The sequence below is a fragment of the Lactuca virosa genome, chromosome 1, assembly GCF_052849685.1.
Source record: "Lactuca virosa cultivar CGN04683 chromosome 1, Lactuca_virosa_CGN04683_v6, whole genome shotgun sequence".
Classification (NCBI taxonomy): domain Eukaryota; kingdom Viridiplantae; phylum Streptophyta; class Magnoliopsida; order Asterales; family Asteraceae; genus Lactuca; species Lactuca virosa.
In genome coordinates, this window is record NC_136426.1 from 314,505,867 (window position 1) to 314,530,467 (window position 24,601).

Below are 24,601 nucleotides of genomic sequence, written 5' to 3' on the forward strand. Positions count from 1 at the left end.
TACACTTGGAATAACTTGAGAGAAACTTGAACACTCCTTGAAATCGTCTAGCCCTCACACTCACACATTAGTGCACGATTTCTTGAGCCATGGGATTCTTTTATATGGTGGCTATTAGGGTTACACCATGTAACTCATAACTTTACCCATTCCTTATGCTCCATGGATTTTAACCTCCATGGAGTATACATGGGTCACCCCATGGACTTAGTCCAACATAAGGTATCTTGGATCACAAGCCTACATATATAAGAATGAATGATTTACACAATCAACCCATATATTTAATTAGTCTCCTTTTGATCACTTAATTAATTCCAAATTAATTCTTGATCAATATTAATTAAATAACCTTATTAATATATTAGAACTTATAATATATTAACCAACCTTAAGTGTTATTTCTCTCATTATAGTCTATCCAAATGCATGATGCCATGCAACCCAAATGGACCATGCCGGGTCGGGTCAAGTCTTACCAATTATAGTTATGGACTTAGACATTAATCCAACAATATATTCCTCCATTCTAGATATCATATGGACTGAGACATGGATTATAATCATTCTCTCTGTCCATTTGTTGTTTCCCGATTTTCGTTTTATGATGACTGACTGATTGAACAAATCAAATCAGTCCTGGCTTGGCCAAGCACTCACATGTGTCATCGCTAAATCATCGAGGGGCCCACAGATATCACTTTTATCCCGAAGGTAAAAGGAATGGATAAACTTCGACTCATATGGCTTGTTCTACTACTTGTTGAACCATACACAAAGGCACGTTTTATAACATCGAGTTACCAAATGCGTTTTCGTGCAATCAATGTATAACCAACTCATAGTAACAACTCATATCTCTAGGTTTGAAGAATATAAGATATTATCGTCTCATGATCACTCGTGATAAAATCCATGAAGTGATTCAAATGAGCGCGGGTTGAATCCAATACTCAGAACTTATGAGCACTCATGAGTGTTGTAGCACCACTTTGTCCACCAACTTGGACCTCTACAAACCAACCCATGACAGTATTGATTCATATCTACTTCCAACATATGACCGACTGTGGATGGTTTGAATAACTTAATCATTCAGGAAGAGCGACTTAGTTATTCTGGAAGTCAAAACATGCAAAGTGAAACACAAGAATAAATGAATCAAATATGGTATCAAACCCTATGAATATAAATAAACACTTTTATTTATCACCATACTGATTACTCATTATTCATTGTTTCGGTTTTATCAACTTTATACTTGAATTAAAAACACTAGTTGTCCCATGCTCCAAGCATGTACACTATGTTTTTCTTAAACAATAGCTTTGCCATACACCAAGTATGCACTCTATGTTTGTCTATGATCCTTACTTTGTGAAGTAAACCAATTGAACATAATTTCAATGATTCTAATTTCACACTCCCAAATCCTTATCGAAAAGTGTGAGAATTTCAAATTCCTATCATTTATCGAAATCTGTTTAGATTTTAAACTTATATGCACTGACCCTCCTGTAATGAATATGTACAAAGTCACAAAGACTTGTCAACAGTCATTATAAGGTATTCCAATGGAGATCAACTCCATGGAAACTAAGTCTCATATTCAAATTACATTGCTTTGGACATGCTTCTTGCATTAAGTTTTCTAATCTTACACAGATAACTTCCACCTATGGAGACAACTCCATATTCTCATTTTGACTATCACTTCTGAATAAGAGATGCCTCTTTTTAGAATATGTCAATATGGTCCTTCCAAAATTAGCACTATACTTCCAACTGTCCCCGAGCAACCAATCTTTGGTAAACCTCAGATTGTCCTCGACAATTGCTTAATCATTTTAGTCATATCCAATTCTAGACCTTTTCCCTTCTTAATGCCTCTGGGCATTCGGAAAAATTTAGAAATGACAAATATTATAGCACATGCAATCGATCCTGTACCCAAAGCAAATGGTACACGATTCATGATGTCTCACATAAATACATGATTCTAGACTAGTCTTTTGCTACAATATTTTTATTTGCCATGTTTTCAAAATTTGACTATGAAGAGGGATGCCGTAATCATAATCGAATTTTGAGAACGCAATATATAGAATTTCCTTAAGTTGAACCAATCCAACATGAAATTCATATATATATTCTTGACTAAAGATGATTAAGGTCTCAATCTAAGCCTTTAGAACTGAAATGAAGTATATCCTCTCCCTTAATTATAGCAAAACAACTTTTTCAATCCCTGCAGCCTCACGAATTGAAACTTTTGTTTTCTATTTAACATTGCAAACTTGCAACACTAACAATAATTATCATGCTCCCACTAACATGATGATTATTAGCATAACACTTATGCTCCCACTAGCTTTGACATGTACTCAGAAATCAGTTGGACTTCTAGAAATCAATAGTTTATTGACTTTCTTACCAAAGTTCAGATTTCTGATACGAGATGCTTTGATAAAACTTTATCAAAATCATACACCTTTCCTTAGATAGCATGCATGTGTGTCTAAATAATTTCAGAACTATGAAAAGGGATGTCGTAATCATAGTCTCAATTGTTTAGACCTTTTGCCATCTGTTTCAAATCTACTTGGTGGAAGTGTTTCCTCACCATCATTTTCATGAATCGGAGAGAAACCTTATGACCCTTAGATTTTATGGTGTATGTGTTCTTATCCATGTGAATCGTCAAAACCATAGTCACAAGACAAGGATAATGACAAATCCAAACTCATATGGACTGAACTTATGTAATCTTAACTTCTTGCCACCTGGCAGTACAGGGCCTGCCATTGCTTCCAAGTTTTTATGCAACCAATTGAGAACTTTCAGAACTCCTATGCAAAGCCAACTTTAACTGGAATGGGCACAAAATATGTCAACACGATAGGTTATAAACCTCAAGTCGTGTGCTAGTGAAGAACCTCAGGTTTTATTCTTGATTAGTTCTTGAAATTCTTTTTAGGATCTTTAAGACTCCCACTATCCTCTTGACATATAAGACTATCTTGCCAAATATTCAAGAGATAGTGCGGATTCTTTATCAAGACAAACACTTCACACAATTGGCCTTAGTTGGTCTTTGTTTTATCCAAAACATCACAACTTACCAATTTCAAATGTACAAGAGTAGGACACTTTTACTCTTACATTTGACAAGTGTTTTAAACATTTCTTTAAGATATGTCACTCAAGTTACAATCTTGGAGTATGACTCTAAGAATTGTTTTGGAACGAAGAATGACTCATCTTCCTGATCTAACCATTTCAACAATTCATGACTCCTCTTCTTAGTCATAAGAATGCACTAAGATGACCTTTAGAGGACTAATTGTGATATGATTTCTAAATCATTAAGATGATCACAAACATGATACTAAAGTACTCTCCCATCTTTTCAGATTTGAGAAACTTTTATCTTTCTGCCTAATTTGATTCTTCCCATTCGTTCTGCCATACATTGAGACTTTTATAATGTTTTAGAATTATACTTAAACTTGTAAGTATAACCATATTTACTAAACTTTAGTAAATCAAATAGTCTTAACGAGCTTTGTGGTGGACATGACCAGTGCACAAGAATGTGTACTCGATCCCTTTAGTCCTTCACTTGACTCACACATCTATGTGAACAAGTAATTAGTCTTGATTTTCCAATGCTTGAAAGTTCTCATTCATCATACTATTCAACTTGCATGATTCCAAGTTTCGGTCCAATTGAAACTTGGGTGATGAGGAACTTTCCTAATTTGGTAAATTTAGACACTACCACAAATGAAAGAATCAAATCCATTTTCCAATATTGCTGTCAGTGGAATCATATAAGCAACAATTTTCCACAAATGCCATTGTAAGGATACTTCAAATAAATAAAATTAAACAATTTTCTTTTATTTTAAAACTTTGCGGAAAAACTTATCCTTACAATCCACATGGAAAATTGTTGTTATCTATTCCTTAGCAATATATCATAACTTCTTAAGCAACTGCTCAAAATTCTGATGCGATCGAAATCCACCTTCGCGATCAGAATCAGCATATACTTCCTTTAAGATTTCTCTCTATTCTTTGATTCTTAAAACATCAACATGTGACCCAGTCACATCATGTAATGAGGATCTCAGAATAGAACTTAATAGAGTTAGATAATGGGCTCTACCTGATGTAGAGTCAAACTTATTGACTTTAACATCCTTAGGTAAATTTGGCAGCTTTGCAATCAACGCCCCTTCCTTTGGCTAAATAAACATATGGACCCTTTGGTAATGGGACTATCTCAGACTTATCCTTTCTCTTTACCATTTGGTCAACCGGGTTGACTATGGCCAATCCCTTTCCATTGGGAAGAGAATGCTTTTTATGGATTTCCAGTGTCACCATTGTCACTGTCCATAAAGTTTTTGGGAAGTTGATCTTCTAATCAAATTTGCTTTACTATCGTTCCAAATCATTGTTGATTCAGCAGCACCAAGCAAATAGATATGATCATTAAGGTTCATGTCATAGTCTGTTTCATAGTAGTCCCAAAGGAACTCACTATGTGACTTAGAAAGTGATTGAACATCCAACTTTCTGAAGACTTTGACACCCAACTCTCCCGGCTTGTCAATATGTGACTTCATCTCTAAGATGTGATCACACATAGACCTTGCTTGCCATTAGGGCTTGAGTGACCTTGAACTTGTGGGTTAGGGAGAATAATTGGAGGAGGTGGAGGAAGTGAAGTTCCAAGAGATTTGGGAGGATCATAGATGTCTAAACCAGACATCTTTTTGGGAGATATTCAAGATAGTTGATCTAAAGTCCTTAATATAACACCCAATATGAAATATTAAGGCTAGGACCCAGTAAACTATTTTATAACTTGGAAGAGGGATGTCGTAATCCAAGCTATAAAATATTTGAAGGTAGGTGAATGACGATTCACCAATTTCCACCAAGATAAAGGAAATGTATTATTAGGTTTTAATTGGTTTTGAAACTCCTAGATTCTTTTGAGATTCATTGAACTTTTCAAAGGCATGTTTCAATCTCGAGTGTGCCCTTCAGGTTTTGTGACTGGGATGCCGAGGACCACAAAACAAGGTGTGAATAACCATGCAAATATACTTGGTACCCTTAATATTTACCCCTCAATCGATGTGCCGGTTAACCACACACGCTCCATCGATATTATGATAAACATTAAGTTACCCTTTGCCTACCTTGTTAAATTAAGCTAGTGTGCCGGTTAACCACACATGCTCCACTAACTGACTTAAGCAAAGTGCAAAGTGTAATTTCATGGGTTAGCACCAAATTCACATTTTCCTAAGTAACTAAGATTGGGTATTATTAAGAGTTTAGTTACTTAGTATTTATCATTAATACTTTTAATGAAAGGAGAATTATAGTCCTTGTCCTACCCGTTCGGCTAACGACCCTCCACCAGTCAAGGAAGCGGTGGGTGAGAGTAGACATCCATTAAACTGCCATTTTATAGGCAGTAACCTTATACCCCCCTTATAGACCGGCTTCGTGAATGAGGCCTACTATTGGTAAGACGACTTGCTCTTATACATATAATATATTAAACTTTTAATATTATAATAGTATAAGGGTGTATTTTAGACATTTAAAATACTTGGTGGTTTAATCTATTAATTAAACTAAACTTTTAATTTAATTAAACTCAAACCATATCTTTATTTATGGATTTAATAATACTCTTTTAATTAAACGCTTTAATTAACTATTAATAAAGTCCATAAGAGTTAATTTGAATTATTCAATAAAACATCATAATTCCAATTATTAAATTCAAAATTAAAACCATTTAATTAATTGTTTAAGTTATGAACCCAAGAGTTTTAGAATTCAATTCTATTTTTCATAAAAAACTTTTCTCAAATTCCAAAACTTGAGGGCAAGTTTTGTAACTATTGAAAACCTTTGGATTCCATAACTTATGGAGTTAAATACTTGTTTTATGATGAAACTTTTCATGTTCCATAACTTAAGAACAAGTTATGGAATTCTTTAAAACATTAACTCTAAATTTTGTAACTCCATAAAAACTTTAAATCAATTTTTTTTTTAAAAAAACTTTCATATCCATAACTTATGGAGGTTTCAAAACACTTAAGATCACAACTTTAAAAAAAAACTTTTGAGCTCCAAAATTTTATGACAAAATTTGTAACTCCTTAAAACATTTAGATCAAACTTTTAAAACTAATAAAATAATCATATCATTTTATCTTTTACTAAATTTGACCTAATTCAACTCATATTTAAATTTTACAAATAATTAGTTTTTCACAAAACAAGTAATTATCTTAAAATTTGACAAACTTCATGTTTTTTTTTCTTTTTTTTCAACTTTGAAAATCAAACATTTGCATGAATATAACAGAAAACAACCCATGTCTCTGATACCACTATTGAGTTTTGAGCATTCTAACACTCCTATGGTGTACATGCAACCCTATAAACCTTGGATCTATGTTTTCTCTATTATACATGCAAATATTAACTATTCCAAGGTTTCATCCTAACTAGCATATTATGAAGCACCTATACTACAAAGTTCTAGTTAGATGACATACCTTTTGATGTAGCTTGATGTCTTCAAGCTTTAAGAGCTTAGCCCCAATAGTGTGGAAGCCTCAAATGGAATCACAAATCACCAAAACACCTTGGAAGAACTTGAGAGAATATGTATGCACACTAAAATCGGCCCACTTTTATTTTCACACACTTGTGCCAATTTTTTGAGCCAAGGACCCCTTTATATATTATAGAGGATTAGGGTTACATCCATGTAAACCCTAATACCCATGACCTTTCATTTACATAGGATCCATGGGTTAAAAGCTCCATGGACCATCCATGAAAGCTTAGCCCAACCTAAATGAACTTGGCCCATTCCATATATATAAAAGTCCATATTTAATTAGTTCTTTTTGATCACTTAATTAATTCTAAATTAATTCTTGATCAATACTAATTAAATAATATGATTCCATATTAATATATTAGAACTTATAATATATTAATATAAATCATAAATATACTATTCTCAAAAGACTATCCATATAAATTGTGCCGGTGAAGTGCAACCCAAATGGACCATGCCGGGTCGGGTCAAGTACATACCAAATATAGTTATGGACTTAGACATTAATCCAACACATACTACCTTCCACATCTATCCGTACTTTCCTCAAGAACAGCCTTGACTCCACCAAGTCCCTTCTACTACTACTGCTGATCTCATGCTAAACTCATCCTAGGCTTGCCCTAGGGTAATCACCAACCCACTCTCTGCTATCAGCTGCATAAGAAGTCCCTGCTATCTCCCCCTAACTAGCTCGTGAATACTATTACATATCACTAAGACTAGATAATTCTTCGAATGAGAGATCCTACCCTACAACGGTTAGACTTAAACAAGAGTTGTGCAATAGAGCTAGACCTAACCTTCTGAAATTATTTAATCCTCATAATATGTAACTTAACATATTCATTTACTAGTTAGTAAGAGATAACTAGAACTCCTAAAATCACAAAGCAAGCAGAATTTGAGCATCGAGTACACATAATTAATCATATCACATTCAGGCCATCACTGACTAATCTGTACTAGCATGCGGTTCATCGAGCTGAGATACACATAACTGGCACATAAGGCATCCTTCCTAGATCCTTAGCCGTAATCTAGCATGCAATTCTCATAAAGCTGCTACACATATAATAGGCATCCTTCCTAGAACCTTATTCCTAATCTAGCATGCAATTCTCATGAACATATCATAACATAACTTGTATGGGTAATTTGGAAGTACTTACTTGAGCTCGGCTGATTGCATGCACCACACCCTTCTTCTATTTCCAAATTTATTTTCTCTTTTAAAAATTCTTTTTGTAAAAATGATTTTCTTTTGAAAATTTTCATACCATGTCCTTAGTTTGAGTTCAGATACACCCGAGAGTCTGCCCGAATCTCTCAAAACAAGGCTCTGATACCAACTTGAAACATCCCAAAAATATGGACCAAAAATTTCGTTTTAAAACTTATAACAAAACCATAAATCATCCATTAACATAAAGAAAATCAAGAATCATGTATCTAATAACATCATGTCAAATACTATATCAAAATCAATTGAGAAAAATATCAGAGTCTAAACAATCCCATGCTAAAACTGTGGTGTGTGCCATGCGATCATCTCGACCCCTTCCCCTTGCTAGTGGAAGTACCTGAAACCAAAACTGAAAACTGTAAGCACGAAGCTTAGTAAGTCTCCCCAACTACCACATACCATACACATAACATATAAGCATTGTTGGATAAGGTGTCTAAGTCCATAACTATTTCTGGTATGTACTTGACCCGACCCAACATGGTCCATTTGGGTTGCATGGCATCATGCAATTGGATAGACTAAAATGAGAGAAATAACACTTATGGTTTATTAATATATTATAAGTTCTAATATATTAATAATATTATTTAATTAGTATTGATCAAGAATTAATCTAGAACTAATTAAGTGATCAAAAAGGAGACTAATTAAATATATGGGTTGATTGTGTAAATCATCCATACTTGTATAGTGGGCTAGATGCTCCATGGATTACCTAGTTGGGCTAAGGTCTATAGGATGCTCCATGGGAGTTACAAACCCATGGGTCATGGAAATAAAGAGCCATGTTACTTTAGGGTTTACATGGTGTAACCCTAATGCAACATACTATATAAGCATGCTTCTAGCAACCAAAATCGGCTACACTAGTGAGACAAGAGGGCAAGGCCGATTTCAAGTGTTAGCAGATTCTCTTAAAGTTTATTCCAAGAGCATTTGGTGTTGTGTGAAACATTTGAGGCATCACACTTGGGGTGCTAGGCTCTCAAGGTTTTCAAGGAATCAAAACAACTACAAGGTATGTAATTCTAGCCATCTTTTATGATTAAAGTTCCCCATGTATGCTAGATAGGATTATAAACCTTGGAAAAAGTATTTTGCATGTATTTTAGACAAACATAGATCCAAGGTTTTTCTAGGGTTGCATGTACACTTAGGAGTGTTAGAATGCTCAAACCCCATCAGTGTTATCAGAGCCTAGGTTTGTTTGTTTGATACTTGATGCAAAATAGTGAAAAAAGTCGAATTTCTTGCTGTCTGCACAGGGGACTCGCCTAGTCCATGGGGGGACTCGACGAGTCCAAGCGTATCTTCAACCAACTTGGCGAGTCAGTTGTTGCACTCGACGAGTTGGCCAGGCAGAGTGCAGATTTTCGATTTGTGCTGCTGGAAATGGACTAGAAACATTACCCTAAACTGTTTTGGTGTTTTAAAACTTGTTTTAGATGGTGTAATGATTGTTCTAATCCATTTACAATGGCTAATATCTAAATTACATGATTATATGTGTTCATATGTTCTTGAAATTTTGATATGATAATTCATGTTCTAATGAGTTCTTGATAGATCATAGGAATTACTTGTTTAATGATGAATTCATGATCTTTATGTGTTTTAATGGAGTCCATAACTTGTCCTCAAGTTATGGATAACCAAAAGTCTCTTTGTATTAAAGCCATTAAAAGAACACACAAGTTACAAAAATGAAGAGTCTTTATTTTAATAACTCATAAGTTATGAATTGAAAGGTTCTGTAAAGTTACAAAACTTGCCCTCAAGTTTTGGAACATGTAAAATCATCTTAATAAACTTTAGTTCCAACCCCTAGAATTTTAAAAGTTAAAATTCAACCCTTATACTTTATAATATTATAAGTTTAATAATATATATATATATATATATATATATATATATATATATATATGTATATATATATATATATATATATATATATATATATATATATGTATAAGATCAAGTCGTTTTACCGTTAGTAGGCCTCATTCACGAAGTCGGTCTATAAGGGGGGTATAAGGTTGTTGCCTATAAAATGGCAGCTTAATGGGTGTCCACTCTCACCCACCGCTTCCTTGACTGGTGGAGGGTCGTTAGCCGAACGGGTAGGACAATGACTTAAAATTCTCATTAAAAGTATAATGATTATTATAAAGTAACTAAATGTTTATAAATTCCCAATCTTAGTTACTTTAGGAAAATGTGAATAAGGTGCTAACCCATGAAATTACACTTTTCACTTTGATTAAGTCGTTAGTGGAGCGTGTGTGATTAACCGACACACTAACTTGGACTTAACAAGGTAGGCAAAGGGTGACTTAAGGTTTTTCATAGGTCGGTGGAGTGCGTGTGGTTAACTGTAACAACCCGATATTTCGGGTCAACGTAACGACTAAAAGTCAAATATGGTAATCCCTTTGTGAATAAATTGAAATAACATCAAAAATGAAATGTTCAAAAGTCTCACTTTGAGTGTACTAAGTGGTAGATATCGTAATAAGGTTTCCAAAAATATAAAGAACACTTAATCCGAGTTATAACGAAGAAGTTATGACCAATTTAAGATCCGTAGCAAATCCGATAAAACACTGTTAAGCATAAACCGAGAAATTTCAATAAAATACTTTTCAGCCTTAGGTGTCTAAATGAAAGTCGTAGTTATCCCAAGACCGTAAACATACATAAAAAGAACGCCCAAATCTGACTTCATATGAGGAAGTTATGATTTTTCGAAGTTTCGGACATAGCAGTAGACAGCTAAAAACTCGAATTAGAGATCGAGCGACTTTTTGCCAACATGACCTAAACGAGAATCGAAGATCTCATCAATGGTATTACAACGGTAAAAAGTCTGACGAAAACGGACATCGAATGAAGAAATCATGGATTTTTAACAGACTTTTCGTGTCCCGGCCTGTTAAAAATGTAATATTAAAAATAAAATCAAAATTAGCCAACGAAGTCTAAACGAGAGTTGTAGAGCATAATCTCACCTACGCGTGCATATAAAGAACGTCAAAATCGGAGCTCGTATGCGAGAGATATGAATTTCTGAAGTTCGAGACATGAAAATCGAAGCTGTCAGACAGCTCACGACGTGAGCCAGAAGTTCACGACGTGAGTCTGTGACTGATGGGTTCCAGAGCTGACAGCAGGCGTCTCGTCATTGGAAGAGGATAAGGGTCGACCTCACGACGTGAGCAACTCAATTCTCACGACGTGAGACCCCAAATGTTGCCTATAAATAGATCTCAAGGGTTTTCCGAGTTTAGTTACTCACTTCTTCCCTTTGTCGTGCTTATGCTCTGCGTTTAACCCCTCGAAGCCATCCCGAAGCCCCGGTTATTATATTCAAGTCCTAAAGGAAGTTTTACGCTCCCGAGATTCCCGAGGATCCTGAGAAATCGGCTTTCTCCAGTCGAAGTTCTGCTCGACTTTTTGTCTCACTTTCTTCAAAATACCAAGTGAGTTCATACCCCCATTTCTATGCTTTTAAATGCTTTTTAAATGCTTTTGAACACATTACGGGGGAGAATACAAGTAAACACCCGATTATTCCCGAGTGAAAATATGGAATATTTTTGCTATACTTTGCATGCAGTTATTTTAACTATCAAATGGAAGTGTTTAACATACAAAACATCTTACTCTACTTTACCCTCACAGGATGAAACATGAGTATAAATATCATAAGCTCTATTTATACGTTTGCATCATATCAAGGGTAACCACTTTCGTTATGACATCTTTATGCATACAAGAACATACAAATCATTTTTATGCCTTTATTATCATTGTGAAAAAGGATAATCATTTCAGAAACAAACATATTCATTTTAATACGGGACTTAATTGAGAATTCGTGAGGCATTCATCTTCAATATACCTTTTAAGGTACCACTAGAAGTCCTGTTTATAACCAGAATCTCCCGTCCGGAGAACGTGACAAGTGTGTATAGATCTATACGGGACTAATGATCCCGCGCCCTGACTGTTAGCTACAGTCCCCTGGGTGACAAGTGTCATCTCATTTCGACGCCTGAAGAACGTCGCTACAGGCAAATTATGATAGTACGGTTATAAAAACTCACTGGATAGACAATTATTATGGTATTACATTTTCACGGGAAAAGTAACAGATACAGTTCTTTTCACATTGAAATACAAACCTTCTTATAGTTTTGTTTTATAATAAGACTATACATCATTCTTTTGAGCATGTCATTGTTGCTTACAAGTTACGGTCTTGGACATGAGACTGCATTTCACTTTTAGGAAAATATAGGATTTTCCAGGTTCAAATACATACAATTTATACAACAATCATTCATAATCATTTCATACACTCATAAGAAAATATCGGATTTTCTGGAAAATGATCGTGAACTTTCGAATGGCATACATTTTCTCAAAACACTACTTATGAACTCGCCAACTTTATTGTTGGCACTTTTTCTTTGAAATAACTTGTATTCTCAGGAAAACGCTAAACCAGGTAGTAACTACTTTTGAAGACTAACGCGCTGGCGTTAGTAACATATTTTTGGATCACCATATTGTATTTGATATTCAAACATGTAACACTTACAATCATGTAAACTTTTCAAATATATATGTTATAGTGGTGTGTACTTTCTTTACTATTCAATTGTTATGATACTGAATATGACTTCCTCCGCCCCCGAACGTTTCCGCCGTTCAGGTTTGGGGGTGTGACAGATGGTATCACAACTTTGTTTATAGTGAACTAAGTATATCAAAACCATTTATTTTGATATACAACTATAAACACAACTGGGCAAAAACACTCTGACTGAGAGTTTTACTTTTAAAATGAAATTTTTATAAAGTATATATGCATACATTGCATAATAGGGCCAGTATCATATTGAAAACAATATAGAAGTATTACAGATGAGTTGTGCAATGCAGGTATGCCTTGGAACATGTAATCGGAACTAGGATGAATATAGCCTGATCAACTATATTTGTCCGAGAGCCGACTAACGTATGCCAGGGGGTAGCTGCGGTGGACAACAAGTCTAAAAACTTACCAAAAGCATAACCTTTTTGAATCAAACATAACATTTAGAATACTATAGGAGTATTTGGTAAATGCAATAAGTTTAAACTTTGATACTTCAGTATGTGCTTTAGTTTATAGTAAATTCTTAACCATATTCTGGTATAGACACAATGGCTGGTTTCCATCTACCCGGAGACCCCTACTACCCCAATCAAGGCAACGGAGGATGGGTGGAAGACGACCCAGAAGAGGATGAGGAACCCATGGAAGAGGGGGAAGAGGAAGGCTCTGATGGGACAGACTCAGAACCAGAAGTAATCAATCCACCAGCCGTCCGACCTCCTGCGGTCCGAAGAGGTTTCCCGGGACCAACTCCCATCTGGGGAAGTCACATTCACCATTGGAGTCAACAGCAAGGATTGCGCCATCCCTACGGCATGTGTCGGGACTTCTACGACGTCAGTGGTGGAAGTTCAGCTGACCGGGCTCACCCAGTCATGGTGGGCAAAATAGCCAACCAGTCCTACCAATCAGGAGTCCAAGCGAACCGGATTCGCGAAACCGACGTAGAGGTAAAAGGTAACGCAGCCGATATCCGTTGCCTGGACAGATTGCAGGAGGATGCCCAACTCCACACCGACACACTCCAAGGCCAACTAAACACAACCCTCTCTGAGATAAGAGAAATGAGGGAGCAGCAAGCCACCTTTGACAGGCGTCTCATGGGGGCAAAGCAATCAGACACGGAGTCAAGCTCCAAGCGCAAACCACATCGCAAGTAGTACTTGCCCGACTCCCAAAATTTTGTTATAGAATAGGATCTCGGCTAAAAGTCTTACTTTTCTCTAATTTTTTGTAATCAGAGACCTTTAGAAAGGTCAAAATTTTCCTGATTTCGGAATATAACCCAATATATGTTTAATATATGGAAGTACTTCTTTTGTGTGTTAGTTCTTTGCCTACCACTCGAATTCATAAGTTTATCTATAAACTCTTATTATGAATCAAAATCGAGAACCTTGTTTAGGTTGAACCTAATTCATGAAATGATGAAAATGGCTAACTCATTAACACACGACTTTCAAACATGTGAGACTTATTGTCTTCCATTATTTTTTTGACAGCACGATGCCTCCTCGTAGGTCAGCACGCCGAAATGCGACACCAACACCGCCACCACCACCTCCAACTTACGATCCCGCTATGGTACAGGCTGCCATCACCGCAGCAGTAGCATCTGCGTTATCCCAAATAAACTCTAATGGAGCCGGAGGGAGCAGGAGTAGTACCAATCATCAGAACCATGGCACTGGTCATGGTCATGTTAGGGAATGCACCTACAAAGAATTCTCGAATGCCAAGCCGAAAATGTTCAACGGCACTGGAGGAGTCATTGCACTTATGCAATGGTTTGAAAAGACCGAGATGGTCTTTGAAATCTGTTCATGCCAAGAAACAAGCAAGGTCAAGTTTGCTGCTTGTACCTTCACAGACCGAGCCCTCACATGGTGGAAGGGTCATGTGAAATCCGTATCCCTTCCAATCGCCAACGCCATGAGCTGGGAGGACTTGAAGATCCTACTGTTAGAAGAATACTGTCCGAGGGGCAAAGTTCAAAAATTGGAGCAGGAACTATGGAACTTGAAAATGGTTGGTTCTGACCTAGCCGCTTATACGGCCAGGTTCAGTGATTTGTCAGCCCTATGCCCGGGAATGGTCAACCCGGAGCCAAAGAAAGTGGAAAGATACATTTGGGGGTTGTCACCCCAGATTCAAGGGCATGTTTTGGCTTCCAACCCAGTCACATTCAACAGCGCGAAGCGCCTGGCACAACGACTAATCGATCACGGGGTTAAACAGGTTACCATAACGGTTACTACTGAACCACCGAAGGAAGTAAAGGACCGAAGGAAACCCTGGAACAAGAGAAAGGGGCAAGCCCCGCAAGAAAAACCCAAGAAGCAACAGTTAGTGACAGCGCACACTGTTACTGTCCCTACCACCCCCACACCAACAAAGTCGTACGTCGGCAATCTGCCGAAGTGCAATAGGTGCAACTTTCATCACCACGGACCCTGTCGTGAGATGCATTGCACCAAGTGCAACCGGAAGGGACACACTGTCCGCTTCTGCAAGGAACCAACCCAACCAACCGCTCCAGCCGCAAATGTGGGAGTAGGTCGTACTTGTTACGAGTGTGGAGCAACGGGACACTTCCGAAGGGACTGCCCGAAAGCAAACAATGGGAATACTGGTGGAAGTGGCCGAATATTCGCAATGGGCCAGGAGGAAGCCGTTGCAGACCCCACTGTTGTTACGGGTACGTTTCTCCTCGATAACTCATATGCATGCATGTTATTTGATAGTGGAGCAGAGAGGAGTTTTGTGAGTCATAGTTTTAAAAACCTACTCAAACAAATCCCTAAATCATTAAGTGAAACTTTTATAGTAGAAATGGCTAACGGGAAAATAGAAAGCATTAAGGAAATATACTTAAACTGTACCCTCTCATTAAACAATAATTCCTTTCCAATCAACCTCATGCCAGTCTCAATAAAAAGTTTCGACGTCATCATAGGCATGGATTGGCTAAGTTCTCATCGTGCGGACATTTTATGTTACGATAAGGTCGTTCGCCTAAATCTGCCAAATGGCGAAGCCCTCGTTATTTATGGCGACAAACCTAGCACCCCTCTTCGTATCGTCTCTTGCATCAAGGCTCAAAAATATATGCGCAAGAAATGCCACGTGTTCTTGGCACATATTGTGGATGTGAAACGAGGAGTAGAAGACATCAAGAGCGTGCCTGACGTCTGTAATTTTCCCGATGTCTTTCATGAGGATCTTCCGGGAATACCTCCTGCAAGACAAGTCGAATTCAGAATCGACTTAATTCCTGGAGCCACCCCTGTGGCCAAAGCGCCGTATCGCTTAGCCCCAGCAGAGATGCAAGAACTATCCAGTCAACTGAACGAACTTCTCAGCAAAGGATTCATCCGACCAAGCTTCTCACCTTGGGGAGCACCAGTGCTTTTCATGAAAAAGAAAGAAAGATCGTTCAGAATGTGCATCGACTACCGAGAACTCAACAAACTTACCATTAAGAACCGGTACCCCCTACCACGAATAGACGATTTGTTCGATCAACTCCAAGGAGCAAACTACTTTTCCAAGATCGATCTGAGATCGGGATATCACCAGCTGAGAGTCCTAGAGAGCGATATTCCTAAGACGGCCTTCCGAACTAGATACGGTCACTACGAATTCATAGTGATGCCGTTCGGACTAACCAATGCACCCGACGTGTTCATGGACTTAATGAATCGGGTATGTCGTTCGTTCCTGGACAAATTTGTGATAGTATTCATAGATGACATACTCATTTATTCAAAAAGTAGAGAGGAACATGGTCAGCACCTGAGACAAGTCTTAGAGACGCTAAGAACTGAGAAGCTTTATGCAAAGTTCTCAAAATGCGAATTTTGGATTAGGAAGGTGGACTTCCTAGGTCACGTGGTCAGCGAAGAGGGAATCCACGTGGACCCTTCCAAGATCAAGGCTATCCAGAATTGGTATGCGCCAACAACGCCAACCGAAATTCGCCAATTTCTAGGCCTTGTTGGCTATTATCGCAGGTTCGTACATAACTTCTCCATCATTGCAAAACCTCTTACCTCCCTGACTCAGAAGGGTGTAACCTACAACTAGGGGGAAAAGCAAGATACTGCATTCCAAACCTTGAAGCAAGCCCTGTGCAGTGCACCCATTTTGTCTCTTCCAGAGGGGACAGAAGACTTCGTAGTATATTGCGATGCTTCCAATCAAGGGCTGGGTTGTGTACTAATGCAGCGAGGAAAGGTTATTGCATACGCCTCACGACAACTAAAAACGCACGAGGTCAACTACACAACTCACGACTTAGAACTTGGAGCAGTGGTGTTCGCCCTAAAAATCTGGAGGCGCTACCTATACGGTACGAAGTGCACCATCTTCACAGACCACAAGAGCCTTCAACATATATTCGATCAGAAAGAGCTCAATATGAGGCAAAGACGTTGGGTTGAGCTACTCAACGACTACGAATGCGAGATTCGTTATCATCCCGGAAAAGCCAATGTGGTGGCAGATGCCCTTAGTCGTAAGGAGTACTCTGGTCAAAGAGTGAAGTCATTAACCATGACGATCCATTCACGCCTGTCAACACAAATCAAGGAAGCTCAATTGGAAGCCTTGAAACCCGAAAACATGGTAGGTGAAGCACTTAGAGGGATGAACAAGAATTTTGAGATCAAGAGTGACGGAGTTCGTTACTTCATGAACCGAATCTGGACACCGAAGTTCGGTGGGTTCAGAGAAATGGTTATGGACGAAGCACACAAGACCCCGTACTCCGTGCACCCAGGTTCAGATAAGATGTATCTGGATCTCAAGCAACTCTACTGGTGGCCAAACATGAAAGCAGAAATTGCTGCCTATGTGGGCAAGTGCTTGACTTGTGCCAAAGTCAAGGTAGAACATCAGAAGCCCTCAGGATTACTTCATCAGCCCGAGATACCTGAGTGGAAGTGGGAGCAGATTTCCATGGACTTCATAACCAAACTACCCAAGACGCAGGGTGGTCACGATACCATTTGGGTGATCGTCGACAGGTTAACCAAATCTGCCCACTTCTTGCCAATCAAGGAGACAGATAAGATGGAGAAACTAACAATAACCTACATCCGAGAGATTGTGCGACTTCATGGTGTACCGATATCTATCATCTCGGATAGAGACAGTAGATTCACTTCAAGGTTCAGGAAAACGCTACAGAAAGCCTTAGGTACTAAGCTAGATATGAGTACAGCCTATCACCCACAAACTGACGGACAGAGTGAGAGAACGATCCAAACCCTAGAAGACATGTTGCGAGCATGTGTAATCGACTTCGGTAAAGCATGGGACGTCCACTTGTCATTGGTGGAGTTCTCTTATAACAACAGTTATCACACTAGCATCAAGGCTGCTCCATTCGAAGCCCTTTACGGCTGCAAGTGCAGATCACCTCTGTGCTGGGCGGAAGTGGGCGACACGCAGTTGGCGAAAGGTCTAGTCCCTGATAGCACTCTCACTGGTCCGGAAATCATAAGGGAAATGACTGAAAAGATCGTTCGAATTCGAGAGCGACTGAAAGCCTCAAGAGATAGACAAAAGAGCTACGCAGACAAAAGACGAAAACCCTTGGAATTCCAGGTTGGTGACCGCGTTCTACTTAAGGTCTCACCCTGGAAGGGCATGATACGCTTCGGGAAGCGTGGAAAACTAAACCCAAGGTACATTGGACCCTTCGAAATTACTGCAAGGATTGGTCCAGTAGCTTATAGACTTCAACTTCCAATCGAACTTAACAAAGTGCATCCGGTGTTTCACGTTTCTAACTTGAAGAGGTGTCAATCCGATGAAACTCTTGTAATTCCACTCGAGGAAATCGATCTGAATGAAAATCTTAACTTTATGGAAGAACCCGTCGAAATCATGGATAAGGAAATCAAACGAACTAAACAGAGTCGCATACCAATAGTGAAGGTTCGCTGGAATGCAAAGCGAGGACCTGAATTCACTTGGTAGCGAGAAGATCAGATGCAACAAAAGTACCCGCATCTTTTCCCTAGTTCATAAACTTTTTCTTTGTAATTAATTTCGGGACGAAATTCCCTCTAACGGGGGGATGATGTAACAACCCGATATTTCAGGTCAATGTAACGACTAAAAGTCAAATATGGTAATCCCTTTGTGAATAAATTGAAATAACATCAAAAATGAAATGTTCAAAAGTCTCACTTTGAGTGTACTAAGTGGTAGATACCGTAATAAGTTTCCAAAAATATAAAGAACACTAAAATCCGAGTTATAACGAAGAAGTTATGACCAATTTAAGATCCGTAGCAAATCCGATAAAACACTGTTAAGCATAAACCGAGAAATTTCAATAAAATACTTTTCAGCCTTAGGTGTCTAAATGAAAGTCGTAGTTATCCCAAGACCGTAAACATACATAAAAAGAACGCCCAAATCTGACTTCATATGAGGAAGTTATGATTTTTCGAAGTTTCGGACATAGCAGTAGACAGCTAAAAACTCGAATTAGAGATCGAGCGAATTTTTGCCAACATGACCTAAACGAGAATCGAAGATCTCATCAATGGTATTACAACGGGTAAAAAGTCTGACGAAAACGGACATCGAATGAAGAAGTTATGGATTTTTAATGGACTTTTCGTGTCCCGGCCTGTTAAAAATGTAATATTAAAAATAAAATCAAAATTAGCCAACGAATTCTAAACGAGAGTTGTAGAGCATAATCTCACCTACGCGTGCATATAAAGAACGTCAAAATCGGAGATCGTATGCGAGAGATATGAATTTCTGAAGTTCGAGACACGAAAATCGAAGTTGTCAGACAGCTCACGACATGAGCCAGAAGTTCACGACGTGAGTCTGTGACTGATGGGTTCCAGAGCTGACAGCAGGCGTCTCGTCATTGGAAGAGGATAAGGGTCGACCTCACGACGTGAGCAACTCAATTATCATGATGTGAGACCCCAAATGTTGGCCTATAAATAGATCCTAAGGGTTTTCCGAGTTTAGTTGCTCACTTCTTCCCTTTGTCGTGCTTATGCTCTGCGTTTAACCCCTCGAATCCATCCCGAAGCCCCGGTTATCATATTCAAGTCCTAAAGGAAGTTTTACGCTCCCGAGATTCCCGAGGATCCCGAGAAATCAGCTTTCTCCAGTCGAAGTTCTGCTCGACTTTTTGTCTCACTTTCTTCAAACTACCAAGTGAGTTCATACCCCCATTTCTATGCTTTTAAATGCTTTTGAACACATTACGGGGGAGAATACAAGTAAACACCCGGTTATTCCCGAGTGAAAATATGGAATATTTTTGCTATACTTTGCATGCAGTTATTTTAACTATCAAATGGAAGTGTTTAACATACAAAACATCTTACTCTACTTTACCCTCACGGGATGAAACATGAGTATAAATATCATAAGCTCTATTTATACGTTTGCATCATATCAAGGGTAACCACTTTCGTTATGACATCTTTATGCATACAAGAACATACAAATCATTTTTATGCCTTTATTATCATTGTGAAAAAGGATAATCATTTCAGATACAAACATATTCATTTTAATACGGGACTTAATTAAGAATTCGTGAGGCATTCATCTTCAATATACCTTTTAAGGTACCACTAAAAGTCTTGTTTATAACCAGAATCTCCCGTCCGAAGAACGTGACAAGTGTGTATAGATCTATACGGGACTAATGATCCCGCGCCCTGACTGTTAGCTACAGTCCCCGGGGTGACAAGTGTTATCTCATTTCGACGCCTGAAGAACGTCGCTACAGGCAAATTATGATAGTACGGTTATAAAAACTCACTGGATAGACAATTATTATGGTATTACGTTTTCACGGGAAAAGTAACAGATACAGTTCTTTTCACATTCAAATACAACCCTTCTTATAGTTTTGTTTTATAATAAGACTATACATCATTCTTTTGAGCATGTCATTGTTGCTTACAGGTTACGGTCTTGGACATTTGAGACTGCATTTCACTTTTAGGAAAATATAGGATTTTCCTGGTTCAAATACATACAATTTATACAACAATCATTCATACTCATTTCATACACTCATAAGAAAATATCGGATTTTCTGGAAAATGAACGTGAACTTTCGAATGCCATACATTTTCTCAAAACACTACTTATGAACTCGCCAACTTTATTGTTGACACTTTTTCTTTGAAATAACGTGTATTCTCAGGAAAACGCTCAACCAGGTAGTAACTACTTTTGAAGACTAACGCGCTGGCGTTAGTAACATATTTTTGGATCACCATAATGTATTTGATATTCAAACATGTAACACTTACAATCATGTAAACTTTTCGAATATATATGTTATGGTGGTGTGTAATTTCTTTACTATTCAATTGTTATGATACTGAATATGACGTCCTCCGCCCCCGAACGTTTCCGTCGTTCAGGTTTGGGGTGTGACATTAACCGACACATCGATTAAGTGAAAAACATTAAGGGTACCAAGTAATTTGCATGGTTACTTCACACCTTGTTTTGTGATCCTCGGTATCCCAGTCACAAAACATGAAGGGCACACTCGAGATTGAAACATGCCATTGAAAATTTCAATGAATCTCAAAAGAATCTAGGAGTTTCTAAAAACCTAATAATTTATATATTTCGTTTTCATGGTGGAAATTGGTGAATCATCATTCACCTACCTTTCAAATATGTTTTAGCTTAGATTCCGGCATCCCTCTTCTAAGTTATAATATATTGTGATTGGATCCTAGCCTTAATATTACATTTGGGTGTTTTATTAAGGACTATCTTTATATCTAAACTAAACTTGTCTTTTCTTCTTTTCTGATGTCTTCCAACAACGCTGCTTCTGCCTCAAACCCTACCGGCTCCTTCTCTCTCATGAACCTTTGTGGGAGAGTCATCTTTGATGGGTCCAACTTTACAGATTGGATCAGGAGCATCAGGATGGTCACTCGGTATGAGAACAAAGAATATGTTCTCGACAAGGAGCTTAAGGTACCCGAGCCGACTGCTACTCCTGAGGAGTTTGCTGAATATGAGGCACATAAAAGAGATGCTACCAAAGTGGCAAGCATCATGATGGCCACTATGACAGCCGAGCTCCAAAAGTCCTATGAGGACTACTATCCTTTTGAGATGCACCAGGATTTGATGAACCGCTACCATCAGAGTGCTCGTCAAGAGCGATATGAAATCATCTCCTCCATGATAACAACCTGAAGGAAAGATGGTGAACCCATCACGGGCCACATGCAGAAAATGCAAAGGTATGTGGACCGTTTGATGAAGCTGAATGTGAACTTCCCAGAGGAGTTAGCAATAGATATCATTTTTCACTCCTTACCATCGTGTTATGATCAATTCCGCATGACATACCACATGAACAAGGAAGAAGTCACCCTCAGCAAACTTCAAGGACTCCTAAAGACCGCAGAATCAGGTCTTAAAGGTAAGTCGGTTGTTATCACTCCTACTCCTACTCCAAACTCCGCACCTGTCCTGGCAATCGGGAAAGGTAGAGGGAAAAAGAGGAAGAACCCTTCGAAGGGTACCAAGGGTAAGACCCTTGATGGCTCCTCTTCAAGAGGAACCAATAAAGGTTTCGTCACTCCTTCTTCTGATCCAAAAGAGGCTGAATGCTTCTATTGCCATGAAAAGGCGCACTGGAAGCGGAACTGCCCAAAGTACCACCAAGATTTGAAGGATGGGAAAGTAAAACCCAACCATGTAGGTATTTACACTATATTATCTACTAACTCACCCTATTCTAACTCTTGGTTCCTTGATACCGGCTGTGGTATTCACATTTGTTCTGATTTGCAGGGACTAAGAAGAAGTGAGAATGTGGAGCATGGAAAGATAAACTTGATCATGGGGAATAGGAAAGTTTCACCTGTCACCAAGATTGGAGTTTATACTTTGTTGCTAAGTAGTGGGTTTACTTTAGATTTGAATAAATGTTGTTATTCGCCTGAAATGGCAAGAAATGTTATTTCCTTTCATGCTTTGTACAAAGAAGGGTTTACCTTTTCTTTTGATAATGAAGTTGGTGGAATAAATACTTTCTTTAATAATGTGTTTTATTTTAAAGCATTACCTTGTGATGGTGTGTATGAAGCTGTGTCTGTTGTAGATAATTTAGGAAATAATGTGTTGTGTATTTATTCTAGTAATGATAATAACTTGGATAAAGCATCATTATGGCATTGTCGTCTTGGACATGTAAGCAAGAAACGCATAGGCCAACTCCAAAAAGATGGAGTCTTGGAGTCATTTGACCTAAAGTCAGATGATAGTTGTGAATCATGCTTACTTGGAAAAATGACAAAGTCACCCTTCACAGGTTCGTGTGCTAGGGGTGAAGGTTTGTTGGATCTAGTGCACACAGATGTGTGTGGACCCTTCAAAACTGCCACAAGGGATGCTAATCGTTATTATTTGACTTTTACATATGATTATAGTAGATATGGATATGTCTACTTAATCAAGCATAAGTCAGAGACTTTCAAAAGGTTTAAAGAGTTTAAACAGGAAGTCGAGAATCAATTGGGCAGGAACATTAAGATGCTTCGATCCGATCGTGGTGGTGAGTATCTTAGTACAAAGTTCCTCGACTATCTTAAGGAATATGGGGTTGTCTCACAATTGACACCTCCCAGGACACCACAGTTGAATGGTGTGGCTGAGAGGCGTAATCGAACCTTGTTGGACATGGTTCGTTCCATGATGAGTCGAGCTTCGCTACCAATCTCATTCTGGGGGTATGCCTTAGAGACTGCCGCCCATATCCTTAATCTGGTCCCTACAAAGAAGGTTGCCAAAACACCTCACGAGATGTGGACTGGAAAAGTTCCTAGTCTAGCCCACATCAAGATTTGGGGTTGCGAAGATTTCGTGAGACGCGAGACTCATGATAAGCTCGAACCTCGCAGTGAGAGGTGTATTTTCATCGGCTACCCACAGAAATCCTTTGGTTACCTCTTCTACAGACCTAGTGAGAATGTGGTCTTTATAGCAAGGAGGGGTGTCTTTCGAGAGAGAGAGAGTTCATAAGCCAAGGAAACAGTGGGAGGCAAATTGACCTTGAAGAAATTCAAGAGTCAAGTGGTGAAGGAACCTCAAACCCTAGCAGTCAACTTGAGGAGGAAACTCCTGTTGATCCAATTGACAAGTCCGTACCTCTGAGGCGTTCCACAAGGGTTAGGAATGCACCTGAGCATTACTATGGTTTCCATATTACTGCGGAAGGTGAGACACTTATCAGTGATGAGACACTAGTAAGTCTGGATGAACCTAATAGCTATGCGGAAGCCATCGCAGGCCCCGAGTCTGCTAAATGGAAAGAGGCAATGGACAGCGAGATACAATCCATGTATGACAATCAAGTTTGGAACTTGGTTGACAATGTACCAGGTCGTAAGTGATGGGTTTTCAGCATTCTAACACTCCTATGGTGTACATGCAACCCTAGAAACCTTGGATCTATGTTTGACTAAGATACATGCAAATAATTATTTTTCCAAGGTTCTTATACTAACTAGCATGGCATGGGTACTTGAATCAAATAAAACTAGTAGAATTACTTACCTTGTAGTAGTAGTTGATTGCTTGGAGTTTGAGAGCCTAGCACCAATAATGTGGATGCCTCAAATAGAAGTCACAATTCACCAAAAACTTGGAAACTTGAGAGAATAGTCACAAACTTCTTGAAATCGGCCCTCTTAGTTTACACACATCAACTAGTGCAATTTCAAGAACCAAAGCCTCCTTTATATAGTGTGGTGGATTAGGGTTACATCCATGTAAACCCTAATACCCATGTCTTTTCATTTCCATGAGATCCATGGGTTAAAGCTCCATGGAGTATCCATGGACTTTCCATGCAAGCCTAGCCCATTCCAAATAAGCATTAGCCCACACTATATAAATACTAGAGCCCATATTTAATTAGTCATACTTTTGATCTCTAAATTAATTATAGATCAACACTAATTAAATAATATGATTTTATATT